The 24,113-nt window shown below is 39.5% G+C and overlaps 1 non-coding gene and 1 pseudogene across 1 annotated transcript; one reads left to right on the top strand and one right to left on the bottom strand.

Annotated features, from left to right (window-relative positions):
* Positions 1-24,113, top strand: LOC143658423 (E3 ubiquitin-protein ligase RNF114 pseudogene; annotated as a pseudogene).
* Positions 11,357-11,458, bottom strand: LOC143660418 (U6 spliceosomal RNA). Its single transcript, XR_013164024.1, has one exon. It is a non-coding gene; the product is annotated as a U6 spliceosomal RNA (small nuclear RNA).

Here is a 24,113-nt window from a genome sequence, read left to right as displayed (position 1 = left end):
ATGAGCGGGGGTCCCTGTTCGGGCGCCAATTGCGGGGATCCCGCTTCAGGTGGAGGTCCTGCGACTTGCCTTCCACGGACCCGCCTAGGTGCTCTTCATCCGAGTGGAGGGGGAACCTTCCCCGGAGACCGCTTCAGGGAGAGGTATGGGGCGAGACCATTACCCGAAGGACGGTGCAGAGAGCCACTGACAACCACGCAAAGGGGGTTAGCAGCAAGAGCGTAGTTTATTCGCAGGAACTCTCTACAGGGGCACGCTCGGTAGGCAAATCCCGAGGAGCCTCCTTGCAGGCGGAAGGGGCTCAACTTATATAGATACAAGACAATAGGGGGAGTGGCGAAGGCGGGGACAGGAGGGAGCGAGGACCCCCATACGCGGAGGGGAGGTGGCGAGACGGCAGGAGGTTTACATATTCATAAGTTGTTATATAATTTTGCGCATGCGCAGTCTAGGAATACTAATAACCTATGAGAGTGCAAGACCCAAGTTACTAAGGCACGTGACTAAAGATTGGAGAAGAAGGGCAGGAAGTGGGGTGGGGACAGAAGGAGAGGAACAGAGGTTCGAACTACAGAAAGGCATGCAACACTTTTGAGTATCATACTTTTTGTGTCTCTTCTCATTTCTATTTGGATATATTTCTCATATATTTTCTTTGTGGTAGCATGGAGTTAATACTTAGCATCCTAAATATATACAGTGATAATTTTGTGTTTGAATCTAACTGCACTTCAATAGCCTGCAATGGCCTATTCTTAAATCTTTCCTTCAACCCATATTTTTATTCTATACTTGATACAAATGATATCTTTGTATCTTGTATGTCTAAAGCCATATATTTATCATTACTTTTTTTGTGCACTTGCATTTCGGAACCCATAAGAAATAAGTTGAGTTGCATACAAAAAAATACTATGTAATAATATTGGCTCTGCTGTTTTGAAACTATTATGTACCCCAGAAAAGCTTTGTTATTCTAATCCAATATTGTGGAGTCAGACCTATTATAGGGTGGGAAATTTGCATAAGTTTTTTTTTTCCCATGGAGATGTGACACACACAATTATGAATGGGAACTTTTGATTAGATGGAGAAGTGACCACCACCCATTCAAAGTGGGTCTTAATTCCCTTGTGGAGTCATTTAAGAGGGGCACATTTTGAAGACAGAACACAGATGCTTGGAGAGCCTATACAGAGTATAGAGAGATGCAGACATTTGGAGATGCTGAGCAGATAAATAAAATCCAGAGTTTTCCCTGGAGAAGATAAGAAAGGGCCTGCAGATGTTTAGAGAGAAAAGCCACTAGAATCAGAAGCTGAAACCAGTGAACCAAGAGCAAGGACCAGAAGTTGCAAGCCACATGCCTTCCCAGCTGACAGAGGTATTCCAGATGCCAGATGCCTTTCCTCTGTGAAGGTATCCTATTGTTGGTGCCTTAATATAGGCATTTTCAGAGCCTTATAATTACAAATTGTAATTACTAAATCCTTTTTATAAAGGTCAATCCATTTCTGCTATATTGCTGCTGTAGTTTTTTAATGCTTCCAGAAATGCAATATACCAGAAATGCATTGGCTTTTATAAAGGGAATTTACTGTTACAATTTACAGTTCTAAGGCTATAAAAATGTCAGAACTAAGGCATCTGGATAAAGACACCTTGACTCAAGAAAGAGTGGATGATGTTTGGGGTTTCTCTGCCAGCTGGGCAGGCACATGGTGATGTCTGCTAGCTTTCTTTCCAGGATTCTCATTTCAAACAGTTTCCCTGGGAGCACTTTCTTTCTGCATCTCCAAATATCTCTGTCTCTGTCAGCTCTGAAACTTTTTCCAAAATATTTCTCTTTTAAGAGACTTTAGTAAGTGACCCACTTTGAATGGGTAGAAAAACATCTCCATAGAAACCACCTAACCAAGAGGTCACACCCACAATTGGATGGGTAATATATCCATGGAAATGACTTAAACAAAAAGATTCCGCCCAACAATATTGAATTAAGATTAAGGAACATGGCTTTTCTGGGCCACACAGCAGTTTCAACCCAGCACAATTGCCTTCCAACAGCATTAGCAAACTGGAACAGATTTGGGTACCAGAGAAGTAAGGTGCTGTAGTTTGCAAATGCCATACATGTTGGAACAGCTTTTTAAATGGATAAGGGGAAGATTCTGGAAGGATTATGAGGGGCTTGATAGAAAGGGCTTGGATTGTTTAGAGGAGAGTGCTGGTAGAATTAAGGACACTAAAGGTTCTTCCAATAAAGCATTAGACAGAAATGAAGAATGTGTCATTGCAAACTGAAAGAAAAGTGATTCTTGTTTTAAAGTGGAAAAGAATTTGGCAAAATTGTGTCCTGATGTTGAATGTAAAGTAGAATTTGAAGGCAACAAGTTTGAATATCTAGCTAAGGAAATTTCCAAACTAAATGTGGAAGTTGCATCCTGGCTGATTCTTGCAGTTTACAATAAAATGTGACAGGAAAGGGACAAGCTGAGAACTTAATTCTTGGGTACAAGGAAATGAGAAACTGATAGTTTGGAAAATTCTGAGCTTTTGGACAATGAGATCTCAGAGAATATTGCCCCACATGAGGATTTAACTAAACGTGGAATCATCAGCCATTCAGAAAGAGGCAGGGTTGGAGAAAGTCCTACCATCTGGTGGTTTTGACCCCTAAATGCTGCATACCAAGTTAACATTTGTGTGTGTGTGTGAGATCTGTATGAACGGAACTATTGTCAGTCTGGACTAAAAGGGACAGAAAAAAGACAAATTGAGGGAAAAACCCTCAAATGCAGAACCACAGAAGCTATGGTCTAGAGCCAGGAAATCTCAGGCCAGAAATCTCCAAACACGTGGAGGGGGTGAGTTTGTCCTGGAAGCAGAAGTTGGGCCTTCTGCCTCATTGATCAAGAAGAGTTTTGCTGCCTGCAGCCTCAAAAAGGGTGGAGCACATTCCCCAGGGATTGGGGTAAGCTTGGCCACCACCCTACTCTTTTGAAGGACTGAGCATCCAGAAATGGCTGAAAGTCCAATTGCTACCCAGATGCTATGAGAGGGTGTGGTAGTTAGATTCAGTTCTCAGCTTAGCCAGATGAAGGCACCTAGTTCTGTTGCAGTGGACATGAGCCAAAGGTACATGAACCTCATCTGTTGCTCTTTACATCTGCAGTCAGCTAAGAGGTGTGCCTGCTACAATGGATAATGTTTGATTTAATTGGCTGGTGCTTAAATGAGAGAGCACAATGTAGCACAGCCCAAGCAGCTCAGTGTACCACATCTCAGCATTTGCAGCTCAGCCCAGGCCTTTGGAGATGCAGAAAAGAATCACCCCAGGAAAGTTGTTGGAACCCAGAGGCCTGGAGAGAAAGCCAGAAGAGATCATCCTGTGCCTTCCTGCATAAGAAAGACCCTCAATTAAAAGTTATCTGCCTTTCCTCTGAAGAACTAATGAACTAAATCCCCTTTTACTAAAAGCCAATCCATCTCTGGTGTGTGGCATTCTGGCAGCTAGCAAAGTAGAACAGAGGGTGAGGCCAAGGCCAACATGATTTCCCCAGCCCTCCTTGTTCTAATTTGCTAGCTGCCAGATGTGATATACCAGAAACAGAATAGCTTTTAAAAGGGGGAATTTATTAAATTGCAAGTTTACAGTTCTTAGGCCATGAGAATGTCCAAATTAAAGCAAGTCTACAAAAGTGTTCAAATTAAGGCACCAACAAAAGGTTACCTTTGCTCAAGAAAGGCCAATGAAGTTCAGGGTTTCTCTCACAACCGAAAAGTCACATGGTGAACATGGCAACATCTACTAGCTTTCCCTCCAGGCCTCTTGTTTCATGAAGCTCCCCCAGGGACATTTTCCTTCTTCATCTCCAAAGGTCTCTGGCTGTGTGGGTTCTCATCATTCTTGTAGCCATGTTGTGGCCCTCCAAAAATGTTTTCTCTTTTAAGGGATTCCAGTAACCTAATCAGGACCCACCTGGAATAAGTGTAGTCACATCTCCATCTAATCAAATGTTAATACCTGCAATTGAGTGAGTCACATCTCTGTGGAGATAACCTAATCAATTTCCAACCTAAAGTGCTGAATAGGGATTAAAAGAAACAGTTGCTTTCACAAGATGGATCAGGATTAAAACATGGCTTTTCTGGGGCATACAAAACTGGCACACCATGGTTTTTAGGATGGATACTGTCCTTAAGTCTCCATTCTCACTTCTGCCTGGGAAGTTTGGGAAAACTGACTGCCCTCAGAGCTGGACCCCCAACATTCTGAAGCAGCTAATCAAAATCAATGATTATGAATCAGTCCATATGCCCCCAGATCTTAGGGAACTAGGTCATGTTGTAACCAGGAATTTATGATTTAAGGGATGATTATGGTTGCCAAATCATTATATGAATATTCTTTTGTGCTTTTGGCATATTGTAGTAAACAGAGGGAAGTACCTGAAATTTTTGAACTATAATCCAATGGCTGTGGTCTCTCATAATGATTGTATGGCCTTTACTGTGTGTCCTTATGATTGTGAAAACCTTGTGACTGACCCTCTCTTGTACACTTTTTATTGTTTTTTTTTTTAATTTGGAGTTTTGTGATCACTAAAGACACTCCTAATGCTTATTAATAAAGGGACTTGGGTTAACCCAGAACTAACCCACCCCAATTCCACTTATCTTTATAACCAAAAGTGGATCTAACTAAAATGGGTCTGCCTGACGTGGACAGTAGTTTAGACTTTAACTTGTAAGTGACCTTACCTCATTATAATACTAAAAATCATGCCCATTGTGCCTGTTTGAAGCTCTTATGTACCCCAGAAAAGCAATTTCCTTTTTCCTGATCCAATTTTGTGGGGACAGATGTCTTTATTTTAATCCTGATTCAATATTGTAGAGTAGAAACTTTGAGTGGATTGTTTCCATGAAGAATTGGTATGCCAGGTTGTGGGTGTGATATTCTGATTGAATTACTTCCATGGAGATGACATACCCAAATTGGGTGCGACCTTTTGATTCGATGGAGATGTGACTCCACCCATTCAAGGTGGATCTTGATTACTTTACTAGAGTCATTTAAAAGGGAAAACATTTTTTAAGAAACCTTAGATGCAAACACTTGGAGAACAGTTGTTTCAGAGCTGACAGAGACACAGATGTTTGGAAATGCTTGAACTGTCAACAGAAAGAGCAAATGCCTAGACATGGGCAGAGCCCAGCAGTCATAGCCATGTGCCTTCACATGAGATGCTAAGCAAGCCAGAACCCAGAGTTGTGTCTGAAGGAGCTATATGAAGGCCCACAGATGCTTGGAGAGGAAATCACTGGCATTAAAAGCTGAATTAATGGAACCAGGAACAAGGACCAGCAGACATCAACCACATGCCTTCCCACATGGCAGACATTGGCCTTTCTTTGGAGTTAAAGTATATTTCTCTGGATGCTTCAATTTGAGCATTTTTGTTGCCTTAGGACTATAAACTTGTAATGTAATAAATTCCTTTTTTAGAAGCCATTCCATTTCTGGTATATTTCATTCTGGCAGCATTAGCAAACCAAAACAGAATTTGTTACCAGAAGAAGTGTGGTGCTGCTGGGGTTTGTAAACACCAAACATGCTGGAACAGATTTTTGATTGGATAAGGGAAAGATCCTGGAAGAGTTGTGGAGATCTTGGTAGAGAAGGCCTAGAATGCTTTGAAGAAACAGTTGGTAGAAATGTGGAGTCTAAAGAGATCTCTCATTAGGTTTTAGACAGAAATCAGGAATTTTTCACTGCAAACTGGAAGGAAGGTGACCCTTGTTTCAAAGTGACAGAGAATTTGGCCAAATTGAGTACTGCTGTTGGATGGAAGTTAGAATTTAAAAGTGGCAAGCCAGTGTAGTTAACTGAAGACATTTCCAAACTAAATGTGGAAAATGCAGCCTAGCTTCTCCTTGCAGCTTATCGTACAATGCAACAGGAAAGAGGCAAGTTGATAACTGAAATCTTGAGTACAAAGAAAACAGAAATTGATGGTCTGGAAAATGTTCTGGGCTTCCAGAAAGTGAGACCATCTGGAAAATATTCTGGGCTTCCAGAAAGTGAGACCATCTGGAAAATATTCTGGGCTTCCAGAAAGTGAGACCCCAGTGAACATAGCTTCATATGAGGATTTAACCAAACATGGAAGCAGTCAGCCATTATAGAGCAAGTGATGACAAGAGATGAAGTTATCCAAAAAGGATTTGTGAAAAGCCCCTATTGTCTGATAGGCTTGATCTCAGTATTCCACATAGAAAACCAATAAGAGTGTTGTGGGATCTGTTAAATGGAACCATTGCCAGTCTGGAGTAAAAAGAACAAATTTAAGGAAAAATAACTTCAAAGGCTGAACCATGGAAGCTAAAGTCTGAAGCCAAGAAACTTCAGGCTGGAAGAGTAGACCCACCCTTCCTCTTGGAGAGGGTGAATTCACTCCAAAGGCCTTCTGACTCAATGCCCAGGAAGTTTTTCCACCCCAGGCATCAAGGAGGGTAGAATGCATAAACCAGGGATTTTGGGGAGCCTGGCTGCCACCTCATTGCTCTGGAGGGATTGAGCACACCCAGAGATGGCAAAGAGCCTGGGTGCTGCCCTGATACTAGGAGAGGATGGAGTGAAGTAAAGGGTGGTTCCCACAGTGAACCCCATCTTGCAACCCTCACCCTAGTGTTTGGGGAGAGCAAGGCCACCGCACAGGCCCTTGGAAAGGGTGCTTTCTAATGCCCTAAGGATGAATGACTCAGACTTTGAAATCTAATGGAGCTTGCTCTTCTGGTTTTCAGAACTGTTTGCCTCCTATGACCCCTGTTTACCTTTTGATTTCTCCCTCTGGCAATGGAAACATGTATCCTATGCCTGTCCTTCCTTTGTATATTGGCAACAGATAACTTGTTCTGAGTTTACAGGTCCACAGATGGGAGAACATTTTGTCTTAAAGTAGACCATGCTTATAACTGATTTTGATGAGATTTTGTGCTGTTTTTCACTTTGGTGTTTGTTCAGTATTTTTACTGAAATGGTTTAAGGCTTTTGTGATATTGTGATAGAATGAATGTATTTTGTATATGGGAAAAACATGTCTTTAGGGGGATCCAAAGGGTAGAATGTGCAAGTTTGAAATTGTCACATGCCCCAGAAAAGTCATTTCCTTTTTCCTTGTCTAATCTTGTTGGGACAGCCATGCTTCTTTAAATCCTGATTCAATATTGAGGTGGAAACTTTGATTGGATTATTTCCAAGGAGAAGTGACATGTCCAGTTGTTGATGTGTTATTTTGATCATGTTATGCCATGGAATTGACACACCCAATTGTGGGTGTGACCTTTTGATTAGATGGAGATGTGACTCCACCCATGCAAGGTAGGTCTTGATAGGTTTAATAGAGTCCTTTAAAAGGGGAAACACTTTTGGAGAAACCCCCAATGAAAATGCTTGGAGAACAGTTGCTTCAAAGCTGACAGAAACACAGATGTTTGGAGATGCTTGGAGTGTTGAGAGAAAGAGCAGATACCTAGACATATGGGCTAAGTCTAGCAGTCATAGCCATTCCCTTCCCATGAAATGCTAAGCAAGTCAGAACCCAGAGTTATGTCCTAGAGGAGCTTAGTGAAAGCCCACAGACACTTAGAGAGAGAACTACTGTGAAGCTTGAAGCAACAAAAACCAGCAGACCCCAGCCATATGCCTTCCCAGGTGACAGACATTGGCCTTTCCTTGGAGTTAATGTATATTTCTCTCAATACCTCTATGGCTTTGGACATTTTGGACATTTCTATGGCTTTAAAACTGTAAACTTGTAACAAATTCCCTTTATAAAAGCCATTCCATTTTTTGCTATATTGCATGCCAGCAGCATTGGCACACGAATACACCCATTGTCATATTAAGACCACCATTTTCTTACACACATTCTGTGACTAAGCATGTAATCAATATGCTCATGTTTATTAATTAAAACAACTCAAATGACATGCCATGGAGGAATTTGTGCTTATTGTCCTAAAACCTGCACATGTTTTCATACTATAAAACTATCAGAATTATTGCAGATTGCAAAAACAGATTTTAGGCTGTTAAGCCATCTGATGTCTTGCTTCATGCCTAGCAATAATCTGTTTCTCTCTTTGAAACCCGTGTCTCAGGAATTGGTCATTGAGCTCATCAGGCAGAAAATCCACCCTCTTTGTCCAGTAAAAATTTGGCAACCCAGATGGGATGCCAACCAAAGCTCCAGAGCCCTGGTATTATACGTAAGTGTGGTAACTAATCCTTTTGTGGCTGCTGGACGATATCTAATTTAAAGGCTTGGCGATCATTTTTTTCCATCTCTTGCTGGCACTCTCAACTTCTTTGGTGTCATAAAAAGCTTCACAGAGAAAAATAATTTCCAGTTCCATGTTCAGACATCTGACTTTGTGAGTGGGTCATAAGGGTAAAAACAGATTGGGAAATAAGTTGAGCAGTTGGAGTCCCCAGACCTGGGCTTGAAGTAATGGGCTTGACTTCCAAAATGAACTGCTTTGCTCTGGCCTCTACAGCTTTTTGTTTTCTGAGTACCATTATTTTTGGGGTTTGAGGCCCTGACCTGAATCATTCTTTTTAGTATACTCCTGGAAAATAAGTGATTCAATATTGGTTGGTGCTCAATGAAATATAAGTATGCTTATTTAACTGTTAACTGGTGTATTACTGAGGTATAGTAAGTGCTTAATTCTTGTTTAATTGTTAACCAGTGTGTCACTTAGATATAGTAAGTGTTTAATGCCTGTTTAATTGTTAATTGACATGTTTGGTCTAGTTATTAATGGGTATGTTACTTAAATGTGTTGTAAGTGTTAAGAACTTTTAAATTTATTAGTTCATGTCTTCGTGCATTTGTACTGGTCAAGTGTTCCTAATTGGTTACTGATTATGGGAATTCTTTAAAATGGGAACCTATGGCTTATATTGAAAAATTGGAAAAAATTTAATTATGAGTCTATGAGAGAAAGTTTTATTTCTTTAACATAATATGGCCTCAATATGATTTAGAATTAGGGAAGAAATGGCCTGAGAATGGGTTTAAAATTGTTCTTCAAAAGGGCAGAAATGGGATAAGATGATTTTTATTCAATCCGTTATTTGTCACTCTCCAAAGTATTTCTGGGTTTCTGTCTCTTGTGACTAAATTTCACAAGTTATTCTGTCTGCCTATTCAATCTATATTCTAAGACCTCAGGATGGTAATAGCAAATTAACAGAAAGTTCTTAAAAAGCTCTATTTGAATTGCTTAAAAATAAAAAAGCACTTTGTGTGTGTGTGTGGGGGCAGGCTCTGGGAATCAAACCCAGGTCTCTGGCATGGCAGGCAAAGAACTCTGCCACTGAGCCACCATTGCCCACTCCAATGAGTACCTTTATATATAAATTATTACTCCTAGTGTCCCAGACAGGGGAAAAAGAAAATCACTTTGGGCAACAGGATTCAAATCCTCAGTTTTTGTAATTACTGTAAACAAACCTGGGCACTAGAAAGAAACTGCCCCTGGAATTTCTCTAAGGCATCAGAAGGCTGCCAAAGGGCTGCCTCTGAAAAAGGCAAAGATCTTTTCTAATTGTCTGGGTCACAGCTTTAAGTAAAATAGATCTGATAATTGGGACTAATTAAAGGAAGAGCACAGGAAACTTCAGATCCCACCACCCTTGCCTAAAACTTTTAAATCCAAATTTAACAGGCCAGGCCTCATTATGTCTCTCTCACCTATTCCTGACCCCAGGGCTTAACCACCTAAAGCATCTCTGGGGCTGGATGAAGAAAGATTGGGAGGTGTGGTTTAGAATTTGTTTTTTAAACTAGGTGTGGAGATTAGAAATTGTAAGCATAGACGAAACAGCTCAGATTAGGCCATGTTTGCTAAAATTATTTTTTTTTCCAATAATACCTTTGCAATGGTAACCATAATAAATGAATCATTATTAAAATATATAAGAATTATAGGAGTAATTGAATGAGATCTAATTGCCAAATTTCAATAGGAAAAATGAAAGGTCATTGAGAACTATGGAATAGTTTTCCTGGATTTAGGCTTGGGGCAAATTAAGCAATTACAGTATATTTTCTAGAGCTTGATAGTCAATGTCCTTTTAAGGTTGTTCATAATTTTAGGATATTATAAACACAAAGATTTTTTAACTTCCAGTAGAAGTCATAAACAAGCAAATATAGCTACAAAAACTGTGGTGACAAAGTCTAGTCTGATACCTGTTTTTATGATGAATTTTTGCATTGAAAAAATGCAGTGTTATTCTGTTTAAATATATTCTGCCTACATTTATGCAAGATTACTGATAAAATAAGATATAAGTACTTTCTCAAAAGTCTTCTTAAGAATAACTTAACCCTTCATTTACTGGTGCCTGCCCATGCAAAAACTAAAAATAAAAAGTAACAACTTGACATTAGTTAAATTGCTGAAACTGAGCAATGTACCTTGTAATAATAACACATATATAATACAATAAAATAAAGATATCTGATGCTTCAAATATGTCTTATTTAAGAAATCAGTTAAGACTAGTAAGAGGTATAAATGAGACTTGTGTAACCTTGATTACCCAGATTTTAAAAATCTGGCTTTTTTATTACTTTGCCACTTGTTCCCTGGTATGTAGAAGACTTTGAATTTGTAGTGGCTTTGTTAATGTCAGTCAGTATATATTTTTAGTAAGTGCTGTCATGAATGGAGAAGACAATTTCTTAGCTTCAAAGAGTTTAGATTATAGTTAGAATATACATGTACCAGGGCATAGTATAAGGCAGCATTAATAAAGGAATAAAAAGCTAAAAGAATTTTAAAAAATGAATAAAGAATGTTAGCAGGCTTCATAAAAGAGATGACACTTGTAAGACCATTAAATAAGAAAGTAGCATTTGAATAAATCGAGTTCTGAGCTAGTTTTAAAATGCCATAACTTAATTCTGTGAACTAACATATTCTTGGAATTATATAATATTTGTGAATAATATTGAGACAAAATTTGAGCTTTTATCCTGGAGATAAATCCTTTAATTATTGAACATCTGATTATACTCTGAACTTCGTCTCTTCTGACCTTTGAAGGTAGTGCCGGATTGGACTGAGAGATTTTAAGTGTATTGCAAAGTAATCTTTTTTTTGTTTTAAGTAAAAATTATGTAAATGCCTGGCTGTGTTCCAAGCAAAGATAAATTTCTTCCTCCTTCTATTATTATGTAGTATCTATGTCTCTTATCCCCTTCATAAATACTGTTATTGGAAGGTAGTATGCATATTCAAGGTGCTTTGTAAATTTGTTATCAATTTTTTTCTTTAAAGAATGCTTCACGAATTTGCATGTCATCCTTGCACAGGGGCCATGCTAATCTTCTCTGTATCATTCCAATTTTAGTGTATGTGCTGCCTAAGTGAGCACTGTTATGAAATTTATTTCTAATTTTATGCAGTCTGAACAAATAAAGACTATAGGTGGGATAGAGAGTATTTTTATTATTTCCTTAATATGACTATCATACTCTCTGATTAAAGTGAATTTTGTTTGCTGTAGTCAGTGCTCACTACAAGTCCTGAATGAATAAGGCATGTTATAGAAGGTATATGAAAGTAAATTCTGCCTGTCATAGTCAATACTGACCAAAAATTTTATGTCTATTTTATTAACCAGGATTCTCTAGAGAATCATTACCAACAGGAGATATCTGTAAGTATAAGATTCATAAAAGTGTCTCATGCAACTATAAGGATGCAAGAATCCAAAATCTGTAGGAAAGACCATAAGGCTGGCAACTCTGATGAAGTTCTTCAATGAATTCTGCAGAAGAGGCTGGGTTGCATGGGATATAAGGGTCCATCAGACAAGCTGTGAGGCTGGAAACTCCAATACTGGTCCTTGACAAACTCTACAGGATGTGCTGGCTTGCTGAAGAAGTGAAAATTTTCCTTTCTCTCTTAAAATTCTTCAACTAATTGGATGTAATCCAGCTCATTGGATTCTCTAATTGTGGAAGACACACCCTTAGTTGATCACAGATGTAATCAGCCATAGATGCAATCAACTGACCAATGATTTAATAAACCAGATTTCTGGCTTATCAACCAGCTTTAAACTATCCTTGCAGTAAAGGTTAGGCCAGTGTTTGCCTGGCTAGATAACTGGGCACCATCACCTGGCCAAGTTGACACTTGATCTTAACCGAAACAGTCCACCCCTTGTCAACTTGGAAGCTATACACATCATCTTAAAGCATACTTAATCTCTAAATAGAATGCAATAACAGACAATACTCAACTTTCCTGCATACAATGAGAAACACAGCAAATCTCCCCAGAATAGGGTGCAAGTCATTAGGTAATGTTCACTCTTATACCTGATATGCTATAACTTAAATCCTATAACATGAATAATACAATTTATATAATAAAAAGAAAACAAGACATTTGCTTATATACAAATGCAACCATACCCATAACAAACCAAGGAGGGGTTATTCATACTATCATGATCTTTTTTTTGTAATGCATCACATGATCATAGTTCCTATTTATCACTTCCTTCTTATGCATTCAATGTTCCCTTTGCTCCCAGCAAGCACTTCAGTTTGCCATGTTTGCTTGCCTGGTAGGGTGACCCAAACTTTCATTCCTGAAGTTTATGGAGCATTGGCAGTCTTGCCTGGCTTGAATTGCTGCAGTTTTCCATTGACTTTAATCACAGGGTATGGTAGCAGTAAGCGATGCACTAGTGGATCTCCTGTATTGCAGGAAAACTCTTTTTCATCTATATTGTGTAGTTGAAATCCTGTTTCCCCTTGAAAATCAGGATTAATCACACCAGCCAATATAGTAATCCTCTTCCTTGCCTGTTGATTCAGAGTCATGAGAAGCCCAAAGTAGGCAGGTGGCAGTCTTAAGTTCCAGTTCAAGGGAATCATTGTTGTGTCCTTGCAGGAGCACTCCTCCTTTTAGAACTATGACCTGTAGATCAGCAGAGCCGAAGGATGAAGGTACAGGACGCAAAATTTCTTTTTAGGTAATCACTATGGGTGATAGTGAATGGTGCCACTCCCATTTCTATCCCTTGATTACTGCACCCATGGATCTTGGCTATGGGAGAAAGAGCACAATAGAGCAAACTCTGATTCAGAGCATACATAGCCTCCTGGAGAGCATTGCTCCAACCCTGCAAGGTATTGTGACCCAGTTGGCATGGTAATTGTCTTCAAGAGATCATTCCACCCTTCTATTAACCCAGCTGCCTCTGGATGATGGGGAGCTTTGTAAGACCAGAAAATTCCATGAACATGTACCCTTTCATGCATTTCATTTGCTTTGAAGTGGGTTCTTTGCTCAGAAGCAATGTTATATGGAATGCCCTGATTGTGGATAAGGCATTCCATAAGTCCATGGATGGTAGTTTTGGCAGGAGTATTATGTGCAGGGAAGGCAAATCAATATCTGGAATAAGTATCTATTTCAGTTAGAGCAAATCACTTCCCTTCCATGATGAAAATGGTCCAGGGTAGTCAACAAGGTATCATATTGATCCCCTCAAGGAATGGTGCCATATCAGGAACTGAGTGTGGGTCTCTGCTGCTGGCAGATTGGGCACCCAACAGTGGCCATAGCCAGGTTGGCCTTGGTGAATGGAAGTCTATATATAACTTCCAACCCTACCATGACCACTTTGTTCATGATCACATTGGGCAATAATAGTGGCTGGGAAAAGAAGATGACTTGTATACACAGAACATATAATCTTATCTGCTTGGTTATTAAAACCTTCCTCTGCTGAAGTCACCCTCTGGTGAGCATTCACATCAGACACAAATATCTTCATGTTTTTTGCCTACTCAAAAACGTCTATCCACATACCTCCTCCCCAGATCTCTTTGTTGCCAATTTTCCAATCATGATCCTTCCAAGTCCCTGACCATTCAGACAAATCATTAACAACAACCCATGGGTCAGTATACAAATACATCTCTGGCCAGTTCTCCTCCCAAGTAAAATGAGCAACCAGGTGCACTGCTTGCAGTCCTGCCCACTGGGTGGATTTCCTCTTGCCACTCTTCTTCAGGGACATCCCAGAAAGGGGCTATAGTGTCGCAGCTATCTACTTTTGCCTGGATATATGGTATCTGCATATTGTGTAAATCTGTAAAACAGGCACAAATTTTCTCTTTCTGAGTCAACCAATTGTAAGGAAGTCCCAAAGACACCATAGTTTTGGGCTGGGAAAAAGAAGATAAAGATAATGTGGCAGGAGTGTTGGCCATGGACAGGTGGGTCACTTCCTCATGTAACTTACTTGTGCCTTCAGGACCTGCTTGAGCCCTATCTCTCACAAACCATTTCCATTTTATGATGGAGTGCTGTTGCACATGCCCAACTATATGGCTTGGTGGGTCAGACAACACCCAGCTCATAAGAGGCAGCTCAGGTCTCATGGTAGCTTGATAGCCCACGGTTAAGTGTTTAGTCTCTGCTAAGGTCCAGTAGCAGACCAAATGCTGCTTCTAATAAGGAGAGTAGTTATCTGCCGAGAATGTTAAAGCTTTACTCCAAAATCCTAAGGGCCTGTGTTTTGATTGTCCTATAGGTGCCTGCCAAAGGCTCCAGACAATATCTCTATTTGCCAAAGACACTCCCTGTACCATTAGATCTGCTGAATTGTATGGTCCAAGTGGCAGAGCAGCTTGCACAACAGACTGAACTTGTTGCAGAGCCTCTTCTTGTTCTGGTCCCCCCTCAAAACTAGCAGCTTCCCTGGTCACTTTGTAAATGGTCAGAGTAACACATCCAGATGAGGAGTATGCTATATCCAAAGTCCAAAGAGACCAACTAGGAAGGGTGCCTTTTTTTTCTTGGTTGTAGGAGTGGGAAGATGCACCAGCTTATTCTTCACCATGGAAGAGATATCTGAACATGCCCCACACCCGTGAAAACCTACAAATTTCAATGAGGTGGAAGACCCCTGTATTTTTCTTGGATTTATTTCCCATCTCCTGATACACAAATGCCTTACCAATGAGTCTAGAGTAGTTGCTACTTCTTGTTCACTAGGTCCAAAAAACATGATATTATCAATAAAATGTACAAGCGCAGTGTTGAGTGTGACAGGGAATAATCTAGGTCTCTTTGGGTAAGATTATGACATAGGGCTGGAGAGTTCATATACTCCTAAGGTAGGACAGTGAAAGTATACTGCTGGCCTTGTCAGCTGAAAATTAACTCTTTCTGGAGGTCCTCACTAGTAGTTATTGAGATAAAAGCATTTGCCAGATCAATAAGTGCATACAGGTATGAGGGGTTGTGTAGAATTGCTCCATCAATGATACCACATCGAGAACAGCAGCTGCAATTGGAGTCACCACTTGGTTAAGTTTATGATAATTCACTGTCATCCTCCAGGACCCATCCGTTTTCTGCACAGGCTAAATAGGAGACTTGAATAAGTGTGTGGTAGGAATTATCACCTCCAAGTCCTTGAAGTCCTTAAGGGTGGCACTAATCTGTGCAATCACTCCAGGAATTGGGTATTGGTTCAGACTTACTATTTTGCAAGGCACAGGCACTTCTAATGGCTTCTTCTTGGCCTTTCCTACCATAAAAGCCCTCATTCCATGAATCAAGGAGCTAATGTGGGGATTCTGCCAATTGCTGAGTATATCAAATTCAATTATGCATGCTAGAACTAAAGAAATAACCACAGAATGGGTCCAGGGACCCACTGGGCCCACTGTGAGATGGGCCTGAGCTAAAATCTCATTGATAAGCAGATCTCTGTAAGCCCCACTCTGACAGGTGGACCAGAATGACATTTTTGGTCTCCTGGAATTAGTGTCACTTCTGAACCAGTGTCTAGTAATCCATGTGAAATATCTGATAATTTCCTTTTCTCCAATGCACAGCTACCTTCATAAAAGGCCATATGTCTCCTTGGTGAAGCCTTGGGAAAATGTCAACAATGTAACAGGGCTCTTCCCCAAGAGTACCTGAATTTCTGCTCATTCAGAGGGCTCTGGGCCTATAAACTGTCTCAATTCTGAAAATTTATTAAGGGTCAGCTAGCTGCTGGAATGCAATATGCCTGGAATGGAATGACTTCTTAAAAGGGAAATTTAATAAGTTGCTAGTTTACAGTTCTAAGGCCAAGAAAATGTCCCAATTAAAACAAGTCTATAGAAATTTCCAATCAAAAGGCATCCAGAGAAAGATACCTTGGTTCAAGAAGGCCAATGAAGTTCAGAGTTTCTCTCTCAACTGAGAAGGCACATGGCAAACATAGTCAGAGCTTCTCACTCAGCTGGAAGGGCACATGGTGAACACAGCATCATCTGCTAGCTTTCTCTCCAGGTTTTGGTTTCATGAAGCTCCTCAGGAGGTGTTTTCCTTCTTCATCTCCAAAGGTCACTGGCTCATGGACTCTGATTCGTGGTGCTGCAGCATTCTCTGCTCTCTCCAAAGGTCTCTCATTCTCCAAAATGTTTCCTCTTTTATAGGAGTTCAGAAACTAATCAAGACCTACCCGAATGGGTAGAGACACATCTCCCCTAATCCAGTTTAACAACCACTCTCGATCACTCAAGATCACATCAAGATGTCACTCCCTAAGTCACATCTCCAGAGAGAAGATCTAATTGCAGTTTCAAACATACGGTACTGAATAAGGATTAGAAGAAACATCTGTCTTTACAAAATGGGATTAGGATTAAAACATGGCTTTTCTAGGGTACATACATCCTTTCAAACCGGCATAGTCCCTGACTCTCTGTTTATGTAACTCAAGTTAGTCTTCTGTTCACTTGACATAGACCTCTTCTGCTTATACAGTTCAAATAAGAATTTAGTAGATGGCCCATCTAATTTACTTTTAGGTACTCCATGATCTATTAGCCAATGTCATAAATCTCTGTGAGTTAGATTATATTGGCTTCTGCTTTTAGCCTTCTGTCCATTATGATAGCCATGCCTGAATTGTGAATTGTCTATGATGATAAATTGTTGCCACATTGCTTTTGCCAACACTGGATCAGATCATCCCCTTGTGTTTAAGGATTCCACCTCAGTGGCAAGATAATATCTTACTTACAGAGAAGGGCAACTACAGAGCTCTTCACGAATGATGGAGCTAGTCTCACAAATTTATTTCTCACAATTCTGGTAAATTCGTGTGGACATTCCTGTGGTGTTTGAGCATGGATATCACTTTCCATGATAAGTCCACTGCAACATTCCAAACTCACTAAACCTTTGGATTTCATCATTTACATTATACCCAGGCAGTTCCAGCATTTCAGCCTCATTTAATGTTGGCCATCTTTTGATCCATGTTACAGTCAACCACCCAAACAAACTGTTAAGTCCCTTTCTAAATCCTTGAACTAAAACTCCAAAATGTTTCCTCTTTTATAGGACTTCAGAAACTAAACAAGACCCACCTGAATGGTGGAGACACATCTCCTCTAATCCAGTTTAATAACAACTCTTGATTACTCAAGATCACATCACGATGTCACTCCCTAAGTCACATTGAATGCAGGATCGTGGCTTAGTTGGCCCATATCAATAAATTCAGCCAGCTTTCTATTCCTTCCACCATTATCCCACATCCTTGATATCTATCACCATATATATTCCCCTGATTTTTGTCTGTATAAGTTAGAAAATGTATGCTGTTCTTTTGAAGTATAGCATATCTCCTTATAGGTCACACTTTGTACCTCAACTTTCAGGGTCTGTTGGGCCTTTAATCTAATTTTAGGTCTTGAAGAAAAGAGGAGTTTTGGGGGTGGGTCATGAAAAGGCTTGCAAGTGTCTTTCAAGTCAATTACTTCAGAGCATTCCATTGCAGTTTCATCTGGCTGAAACGGGATTAGTTGTTCAAGACAATCACTCAAGACCTTCCCCAGGGGAGGTGATTACAGATTTAATAGGCATTTAAGGGTTAATTTCTTTAAGGAAAGGTTGGACTGCAGACTCCTCAGGGCTAACTGGAGGCTGGGAAATTATACTCTGAATGTAGGCTGGAGGCTAGGAAGCTGTTTCCTCAGGACAGGTTGGAGATTGGGTTGCTGTTCCCTCAGGACAGACCATTACAGGTTTATCTAGCAAACACTCAGCAGAATCCAGGTTTTCCATGTCTCCACTGCCATCGTTATCAACCTATATGTCTATGTACTCATCCCAAGTTTCAGGATCACATTCTTTTCCAATCAAAGCCCTTACTTTAACAGCAGACACCCTGCAACCTTGAGAATTTAGTTTCTGTTGTAACTCTCTTACTCACACAATGAGATTCTAGGTCCTGTTTTCAGATATCTCACATCTGTGATCACAGGAAATAAGACTTTCTTCCAGGGTGCACATAGAATCTTTTACATCTTCTGTACAGTGATTAAGTTGCAAATTTGAAACTTTCATCACATTACTTTCTCTCATAACAAAGAGCATATCTAAGACCAACCAACCAACATCATTTACTGCTTAACTCCACAAAGGTCTGTTAAGGTATGAAAAGCATTGTTACCCAAAGCCTTGCCTCTTATAAGAGTATGATTAGAAGAATCAAACAGTGATGTTTTGCATATCTCTATTACCAATGCATACCATGGACTGTCAATGCCATCTTGATTATTATAAATAGAGTCATTAATGCCTTTGAATATAATCAGAGTAGAAAACCAATTGTGAAAACCCATTTTTAAGATTCTTTTTCTCATGAACCACCCCACTTCTGGTACCAAACATTATTAGTGTTCTCTAGAGAAACAGAGCAAACAAGAGATATTTGTTAATATGAGATTTATTAATGTGTCTCACACAACTATGGGGATGCAAGAGTCCAGAATCTATAGGGGAGGCCACGAGGTTGGCAACTCCAATAAAGGTCCTTGAAAAACTCCAAAGAGGCTGGGTGGCTGAAGAAGTAAAAATTCTCTGCTCTCCCTTAAAAGTCTTCCACTGATTGGATTAAATACAAATGATTGCATTCTATAATTGTGGAAGACACACTGTTAGGTGATTGTAAATGTATTCAACCACAGCTGCAATCCTCTGACTTAAGATTTAATAAACTAGCTTCTGATTTATCAACCAGCCATGAAATATCCTTACAGTAATGGTTAGTGATTGCCTGACCAGACAACTGGGCATGATCACCTGGTCAAGCTGACACCTGAACCTAGCCATCACACCTGTTTACAATATGTGTTTTAAAAAAGAAGACTTTATGTCAGACTGTGTATTCATACAAAATAAAATTTTAGTTTTCTTTCCATTACAATAATGTAAATTGTTAGTCTGCTTTTAATGAAAAGTTATAAAAAGTCTTTCTTAGCCATCTGAGTACTCTGTCTAGAAGACAATGATTTTATATCAGAACATTATTCATGTTAATGTTTATGTTGATATTGTCATCCTGTATTTCAGAAGATGTCTTCTTTTAAAAGAAAATTGTTAACAAAGGATTTGTTCTTTCATCTTGTAAAAGAAAGTGCTAAAATAGTGTAACATATTACATAGGAGGTGTTTGGGATGTATAAGTGTTCAAGGGCATTTTCTATCCCTTTGTTAGCTAGATTTTTGTGGGTGAAATGTTATTCATATATTTACAGCTTATATAAAATTCCTACAATTTTGCAATATTCTCAGTGTCCATGTTACATGCTGATATTGATCTGATAGACAACAGTATGAGGCTGTTAGTCATGGTTTTAGTTATTTTCAGAAAAGGGCTACAGATCATGAAAACAGCTAAATTTAATTGTCAGTTGCACTGCTTTCTTCTAATGCATCTCAAAATGTGTATGTGGTCAGCTTTATGTCAGAGTTTCATCTGCAACATGAAAAATGTTAAAAGAGAGGTAGAACAAATACATAAGTAATGCTTTACTTGCTAAGTAATGTGACTCTGGTAGAAGTGTAAATGTGAAACAAGACAGACCTCTGCTATGGTTTGTCAATATAAGATAACTGTCAAATGTTTTTATTTCTGAAAGCAGCTTCATTTAAAATGCTTATAATGAAATTAGGGCTTGGATTATAAATTCTTATAGCAATCACATTTACTAAATGTTATTTCTAAATTCTGAGGTGCTTTGCTCATTGTATAACCTGGTAGTTCCATGAAACTTTAAATATCTGCTTAACACCTGAGATTCAGAGTTAGCATTCTCCAGCTCTGAAATTCAGCATTACTCCAACTGTTATGAAACTGAAAAACAGGTCAGACTTTGATTAGAGATGTGAATGAAACTGATCTGGTTAAGACTAAGATAAATCAGAATACAGGATAAAAGATAATATTTTCTATATTTTAAAACTTTAACATCTGTGTGAGACCAAAGAAGAGATGCTTATTTTGTTCAAAATTTAAATTTTCTACAGCACATTATCTAATTTAACCTATCTGGTCAGTTAATTTAAACAATCTAGTACAACTTTATTTGACATGGAACGTAGAGTAAGTAAAAAAACTCAATATTCTGTATAAGTTAGTTATATCCTGCTGCATTTCCAAGTATTTTGGGGCAGAAAATGAGAAAATACTTCCAAAGTCCCTTGAGGGGACTGGAGAAAAAAGTTGAATTATTAATCTTCCCCACCTACGGAGTTCCTGATATTCTCTTATGCAATAGGGGCTCCCAGTTTAATAAGCCATGCCTTTGATCTTGAGGCTTGTCTTTACGAAATTTATTTCTCTAATGACAAAGCTAAACTTACTTCTAATTAATGCCTAAGAATCACCTAAGAGATCCCCTTTAGGGAATCTTTCTCTCTAAGCCAAACTCTCGCAAATAAATTGACAAAACCACCCCCCACACACATACACACACATGGGACATGACTTCCAGGTGTGTAAGTGTTCTTGGCAACATGGGACATGACTCTCAGGGATAAACCAGGTCCTGGTAGTGTGAGATATGACTCCCAGGGATGAGATTCTCCTTGGCGTCATAGGATTGGATGAACAAAAGATGGAAAAGAAATAGAGTGTCAATGGATAAGACATTTCAATCAAATTGAGAGGTCATTCTGGAAGTTACTCTTATGCAAGTTTTAGCCAGATATTGCAAACTGCCACAGTATGTCATGCTCCAACAGTGTTCCTGGAAATCTTAAAAAGATGCTTTGGGCTTTATGAAAGTTTTAATTACTAAGTTTGTCTTTCAAAGATTTAAAGTTTCCAGACTGTTCCAATGACATATAAGCTTTGAAACTCGGAAATACCGGTCTCTCCAAGAATAACCAGTTTCATCCCTCTGATCCATAATTTTGATGCCCCTCTTCAGCATGAAGAAGTTAGAAGAACTATCACCCACATATCCCTCAAACTTGAGAGAATTATCAAACAAGAGGGAGGAGTTGTAATTGAGAAGTAGGATTTAAGGGATGATTATGGTTGCCGAATCATTATATAGGTATTTCTTTGTGCTTTTGCATATTGGAGTAGATAGAGGGAAATACATGAAATCTTTGAACTGTAATCCATCTGCCTTGGTTTCTGATAAGTATTGTATAGTCTTTATTGTGTGTACTTGTGATTGTGAAAACCTTGTGACTGACCCTCACTTGTACCCATTTTATCCTATGTTTAGTCTTTGCCTTCTTTTGATCACTAAGATAGCTCCTACTGTTTATTACTGAAGGGCTTTGGATCAGTCCAGAAAAACTCACACCAATTTCAGTTATCCTGATAACCAAGATTGGATACAACCAAAGTGGGCCTGCTTGACATGCACAGTAGCTTAGACTTTAACCTATAAGTGACCTATACCTCATTTTAATACTAAAAATCATGCCCATCATCATGTTAAGGTTGCCATTTTCTCACATACGCTCCGTGACTAAGCATGTAATCAATCCACACATGCTCAATAATTAAATCTCCACTAATTACATCATCTGGAGCCATTATGCTCATTATTCTAAAACCCATCCATCTTTTGATAGTATAAAACTGTCTGAATTACTGGAATTTGGGGAGACAGGTTTTTTGGCCAATAGGCCATCTGATCTCCTGCTTTGTTCCTACCAATAAACTCTTTCTTTCTTTGAAACCTCAGGAATTGGCCATTGAGCACTATGGACAAAAAATCCACCATCTATATCCAGTAATATTTATAATGAAACTTGGCACAGCAAGCTGAACCAAGGTTGGGGTTGAGTACCTCACTGCTGGGTGTCATAAGGGTGGGGATACATGATGATGCTTCTGCCTGGAAAGTGCACTTCATCAGAATTTACTGAAATTTACCAGCCTCTTCCTCTTGTTTTTTCCTGGATGCTGTACAGTGTTCTACTACACTCTGGTGCTTTAAAAGAGTTGATTCAGAAAGTTCCTACCTATTTAATGGTTGTTCCAGTGTAATGACTGATTCCTGGAGCTTTCTTTTCTGCCATTTTCCCACAACCATCTGTTGAAAACAGATTAATGTTGACATGTTCCTGATCCATTGAGAAAAGTGTGGACAAAGTCAGCTGTAATACCCTTTTTCCCTCTGTTGACCCTCCCTGCTGATGTCAGAGTTAGTTTGGGAGTAATATTCTGCAAGCCTAGCTGGAACCACATAGCTTTGCAATTTGTTTAATAACATTTTCCTACAGTTCTCAGACTTGTCTCTTCTCTTTAACATGCAAGTCTGATTTGCATATTTATTAGAGAAGGTTACCACAAATTTACACTTACTACATTTTTAAAAATAACCAGAAGTTGTCCTCAGGTTTGGAAATGGGCAATCATTTATACCAGCCCAAAGATTTAGGCTTAGAAGTTAAGCTTGAACCAAAATTTGAGAAAAGTAAAGAAGGGGATTTGAATTATAAGGAAGAATGGAAGAGAATGAGATACTGAGCCAGAGAGGAACACAGAAAACACCTCCTCTGCCTTAAAAATTAAGGGGAAATAGGAGAAAGAAAAACAGGGTCACTCTGATATCCTTTATTCCAGTAATTTTGCTTTTAACATTATTAATTATTATTTTATCCCAGCACATGCGCCAACCTCAAATCAAAATCATAGCTAATTATGAACAATGTACAGTAGTCTGTATATTGCAAGAAGAATACTAAAAATGTATAGATTTATAATAGGCTACAGCATAATGTAAAAAGGATCTGCACACGAAAGGTAATTGCCTTTGAGAAAGGGAACTTATTACCACCAAGAGCATATAAACTTCTTCAAATGTGGGAATTGCTAATTGATCAATTCTAAAACATTCCATAAAAATTACAGCCTCAAAGACACTGCTGTAGAATGTGGATTGGAAAGACTCTGTAACAATGCATCACTAGAAGATTGGAACTCAAAAAATTAAAGAGCGCTTGCCACTCCTCCCGCCCCCACGGGCTCTTCCTTCTCAGCCGCCCCTGCTGGGTGCTCAGCTGCAGCAAGATGACAACATAGCAGCAGGACCATTAGGACCGTGCGCAACTGATGGGGCCCGAGGGGGCACACCCTGGGATGCTACAGTGTCCCGTGTTCTTGGTGGTGTGCGAGAAGCCGACGCAGGTGTCCTGCATGCCTGCAAGAATGTCTGAAGCTGGGGAAACCTGTCTGTGGGGTCTGTCGCAGCGCTCTAACCTGGCGTCTGAGCCGTGGAGTTCCAGCTGCAGATCGAGAGCACAGAGACTTCTCGCCATGACTGCCGTAAAAATGATGTCTTCCTATCCAAGATCCGGGCCCACGTGGCTACCTGTTCCAAATAGCAGAATTATGTCATGGAAGGTGTGAAGGCCACCACGAAAGATGTGTCCCTTCATGCAAGGAATGCCCCAAATCGTTACACCTTGCCTTGCCATTACTGCCCGAGAGAACTTTGATCAAGAAGAACTTGTGGAATACTGAAAATTATTCCTTATCACAGATACCAAATCTGTGGTTTGTCCCATATGTGCCTTGATGCCATGCATGGGGAGACCTCAACTACTGCAGTGCCAACTTCATGTAGCACATCCAGGGCCAGCACCGGTTTTTTCTTTTTTCTTATGATACTTGTATGGATCACAATGTGGATGAAGAGAACATGATGAATCAGATATTGCAGTGCTCCATCATCGATCAGTAG

The sequence above is a fragment of the Tamandua tetradactyla genome, chromosome 16 (assembly GCF_023851605.1).
Source record: "Tamandua tetradactyla isolate mTamTet1 chromosome 16, mTamTet1.pri, whole genome shotgun sequence".
Classification (NCBI taxonomy): Eukaryota; Metazoa; Chordata; class Mammalia; order Pilosa; family Myrmecophagidae; genus Tamandua; species Tamandua tetradactyla.
Note: the sequence above shows the minus strand (reverse complement) of the source record. Positions and strands in the feature narration are given on the sequence as shown.